This window comes from Leptosomus discolor, chromosome 19 (genome assembly GCF_034619465.1).
Source record: "Leptosomus discolor isolate bLepDis1 chromosome 19, bLepDis1.hap2, whole genome shotgun sequence".
NCBI lineage: Eukaryota > Metazoa > Chordata > Aves > Leptosomiformes > Leptosomidae > Leptosomus > Leptosomus discolor.
In genome coordinates, this window is record NC_141409.1 from 3,316,667 (window position 1) to 3,321,277 (window position 4,611).

Consider the following 4,611-nt stretch of genomic DNA (forward strand, 5'->3'; position numbering starts at 1 on the left):
CTGACTTAGATCTGACTCAAATCAGATTAATTTGATCTAGAAACTCTGCTGGGAGTGTTCTTGCTGTTAAAGCCCTCTCCAGGGAAAGGAGGGGAGGTCCCTTTGTGCTGTGGCTGCGGCTCCTCGGGCTCTCACGTTGCACTGTGTTGGTGTGACAAGCTGAAGTACACAAGATAACCGTGATGTACACGGGCCTCGCGCGCCTGGTTCTCCGTCAGGCTTTAGGGGAGAGGGACCTCGGGCATCTCGCGTGGGCTTGCAGCAGCCTGGTCTCTCCTAAGCTGCCTCTGTGGATGCAGGAGGGGCAGCAGCTCAGGTGTGAGTGGCAGCTCTGCTGTGCCCATCGGGGCAGCAGGTGACACCCCCTCTGCCCTCCCTCGCGCTGCTTTTGTTGAGGACAAGGACAGAGCGCAGAGAGGCCAGTGTGGCCTCTTGTCTCTGCTTCCCGGGCTGTGCTGCAGCTCAAGCCGGGGAAGTCTCGGCCCCTCGAAATGCTCCCCGTGCAATGTCTCCCCAGAGGCAATGCCAGACGTGCTGGCCCTTGCTCACAGGAGACCTCCTCCAGCTTTTTGGTAAAGCCCACAGGGCTCCCCGGGAGAGGCAGCAAGCCTGTCCCCGGCCTGCTGGCAGGAGGTAGGATTGTCCACATGGAAAGCTGGGGTGCTCCATGCCTGGGGGGCTGTGGCACAGCATCGCCCAGGGCGCAGCTCGCCCAGGCTCTGCGCTCACGCTGCCTCCTTCCCCGGCAGAGGTGGCACGGAGGGGAGAACCACGTGCAGGCGTCGGCGTTTGTGACAGTCACCATCCGTGACGCTGGGCTGCCCTCCCTTGAGAAGGCAGCTTGGTGGCTGCGTTTTTGCAGGCATCTATTTCCATGGCTGCTGTAACCAGCTAGCGCTGGTCGGGCGCTGGTACCCAGAGGACTTTCAGGAGTATTTTTGCCTGGAGCCTGCCTGTAGAGACTAAGAAATGGGCCACAGCACATCACCAGCAGCCAGTGCCTCTAAAAGCAGGCACAGTGGGTACCACAGCCCCTTCCCCGTGGGGGCGTCTCCCTGTACCTCTAGGCATCTCCCTAGGCCTGTAGCTCCCATTTGTTTTTTCTGGCTCAGTCTCAAGACCTAAAATAAATCATGTTTGTCCTCTGTGCCCATAGGCACGCCTGCCTTGGGTGCAGGAACGGTGAAGGTGAGGAAGCTCTGGGCTTCGTGGGGGGAGGCAGGCTCTGGGAGCGATGGAGGTGCCTGAGGAGGGGGCAGACAATGTCATGGGGGGCTGCGAAGGGGCTCGTGTTCTGCCAGGGGCTGATTTGTGGCCGGGAGGTGGCTGCACACGGAGGGAGGGACTTTGCTGAGGATGGGCATGAGAGGGCGTTGCTGGGTGGGAAGGAGAGAACCCCCTTCTCCCTTCCTGGGCCCTGGGTATCACACCCAGCCCTTGCCCTGCCTGCTGAGAACAAAGGTGACGTGTTGTTCTTGGTGGAAAACTCTCCCTGCCTCGGGTGCACAGAAAAACAACTGGAGACGGTGCTGGGCCCACGTCTGGCTTTAATGTCTCAAGTCTCTGCCCGGCTGTGCCCTGCCCCAGCTGCCGCGTCCCGCTGCATGCACCGCACCGGGCTCTTCTCAAGGGGAAAGGGCTTTTTTAGCTGCTTTTGAACAATTTCACCCGCAGAAAAGCTCTACGGGCTCCTTCCCATCTCCTTTTGCTCTCTCCTCGATGCCTGATGAGATGGACTGAAGCGCAGCCGCAGCCGGGGGATTTTCCAGCCTCTGGGACTTCGACACTGGGCGGCGTGTGGCCCCACGCTGTGACTCCTGCCGAGCTGCCGCCGCGGGGTCTGGAGGTGCTGGGAACATGATAAACACCACAGGAGCCCAGCCAGACCCCAGGGGGTGAAGGAAAGCGCTGCAATAAGTTAATTTTTAAAGAGTCTGATGCCCCGGGGCTTGTGTTGCGGGACAGCCGAGCGTCCTGCAGCCCTCGCGTGCCTGGGCTGGATCCTGGGAGGTGCTGAGCCCTGGCCTGGGCCCTCTCCCTGCCCATCTCACCAGGGCCGAGCTGCCTGTGGCCTGAGAGGTCCCTGACCCACCGCTGGGTCCATCCTGGCTGCCCCAGGGAAGGTGGGGGGGGGCTGCGGTGCAGGAGGGGAGCACCTCTCCCCCATCCCGACTTACTTGAGGAAGACGAGCAGGAAGAAGGTGGAGACGATGAGGACGAGGATGCCGGCAGCGAAGCCGAGGCGCAGGTTCTCCATGGAGGCGAGGGGGGGCTGCGTGTCCAGCAGCAGCCCCCGCCCCAGCAGCCCCAGCAAGAAGGTGCCCGGCACCTCAGAGCCGCGGCGGAGGCCACAGGGGGACACGGTGCTGCTCACCGTGAAGACGGGGGCGTGAGCCGCGCACACCACCTCCACGGCCACGGAGCGCGCCGAGGCTTGGCGGGTGTCTGGGGGGGCACCGCTGCCTTCCTCCTCCTCCCCCTCCTCTTCCTCCTCCCCACGTGGGGTCTCCGAGGCCGGTGTTGCCCCAGGACCACCCGGAGCCAGCTCGGGCACCAGCGTCACCATCCTGCAGAAGGGGCAGCTGACGAAGGCGACGGCGGCAGCGCGGCACACCAGCTTGTGCAGGCAGCTCTGGCAGAGGGAATGGCGGCAGGGCAGCTGCTGGGGGGCTCGCCCACCCCCTGCGCCCCAATACGCCTCGTAGCAGATCCCGCACTCCCTGCCGGCCTCCGGCCCCACCGCCATGGCGCTCCGGGGGGGCGCAGCCCGGCCAACGCGGCTTTTGAAGACGGGAGGCGGGCGATGGCCCCACCGGGGGGAGGCATGGGGGGCGCGAGGGTGGCCCCCCCCCACCGAACTTCAGTCTGGCCCCAGGGTGCCCGGTGGGCGCTGGACCGGCACGCTCCTCCTCCACCGCCCTGGGAAAGGCGCTGCCCCCAAAAAACCTGTTTTTCTGACTCCTTTCCCTTCACAAATCCATTATATTCTTAATATTTCCCAAGCACAATGTGCGGGGGAGGGTTGGGGGGTGGGGGGGTGTTATTATTTTATTTAGGGTGAGCTCACCAGTGGGGAGCAACAGCCCCCCTGTGCATCCATTTCGCACCAGACCTGGGGCACGTGTGTCACCCGGTGCTGGAAATGGCCCCGGCCAGTGACCACAACAACCCTGGGGCTCAGGCAGCGCCGTGCTGGCGGCACGAGGTGCTTGCGCTGAGCCAAGGGCGGCTGCAGCCCACTACAGCCCTGCGCTGCTTGAGGCTGCATGTGGGCGAAGGGCAAGGATGCATTTTTATTATCGTGGTTTTTTTATTTTTTCACCCCAATCTCTGAAAATGCCCCAGTACAGCCTGGGGTGACACACGGGGCATCACTTGGTGGGGACGAGCTGGCAGCCCCCAGGCTCCCGGCAGCCCCCAGGCTCCCAGGTGATGCTCCAGCTGTTGTGGTGTCCCCGCAGACGGCTGAGCGGGGTTGGCCCTGCAGCTACGTGGGGCTGTGGTGGCCCTGGGGACGAAGGCCAGCCCGGCACTGCCGATGCTCCGGGAAAAACTGGAACTTATTTACGGGCAGGGAGCGGACCTTGCCCTGAGCTCCTGTCACTCATTACCACCCCCAGCCCGGCCCGGGGCCCGGAGGCGATGGCTGACCCGCTGGCCCCGCTGCGGCGGGACGGGATGGAGGGGGCAGGTTGCAGCATCGCTGCTGCTGCTGAGCAGGGCCTGGGGCTGCCGGCAGAACCGGGGCGTCTCTTCTCCCTCTCCAGCCGGACACGCTGGGCTCCCAGTGTTGTCCCTGGCTGCCCTGGGGGAGCGGGGCGCGGGGGGGCGTTCCCCGCAGGGCTGGGGCTCTGCAGAGGATGGCTGGGACCTGCCACCCCCCCTGCTGCCTCGCTGGGCTGCGCCGCCTGGCAGGTTGGCACCCGACGCCTCCCTCCTCCCCGATCTTGGGGAACGCCAAGCACCCCCACTGCCTGCACCCCAGGCTGGGCAAGGGGGAGCGGGGAGGGGTGCATGCAGGTGAGCCCCCCTGAGCTCCCTCCTGCCCCCCTTTGGGCAGCCTTGCCAGGGCTCCCCTCGCCAGCTGCTCCCGTGTGTCCCCTCCCTTGCCAGGTCCCCACCCAAGCACCCAGCAAGTCCCAGGATGGGACCTGCCGGCTCCTCCGTGCAGCAGCAGCTCAACATGGAGGCAGAGGCAGCAGCAGGGAACCGTCCCCGGGGCTGTCCCCAAAGGGCTCAGCCAGGGCCACGCAGACCCAGCCCGGCTCCGCCGCTGCAGCGCATCCCCTGGGATTGCTGGCGGCACCAACCGCCCGGCCACCTCCACGAAGCCACACACGTGCCCCGCAGGGACACTCTGCACAGGTGGAGCACACACGAGGTGACCCCAGTGCAGGGTCCGAGGTCTGGCCCTGCCTGGACGTCCCCAGAGCTGCTCTGCAGCCAGCAATGCCCTCAGAGAAATCCAAGAGCCTTGAATTGTTCCTGGTTTGATGTGGGAGAGGAGGAGGTGACACCGGGACAGCCGGGCACGTGGCAGCTCTGCCACCGCTCTGCAGCCTCCAGCTTTCAAGCATCCTCCCCCTCCACGAGGAAAAAGGCAGCAAACAA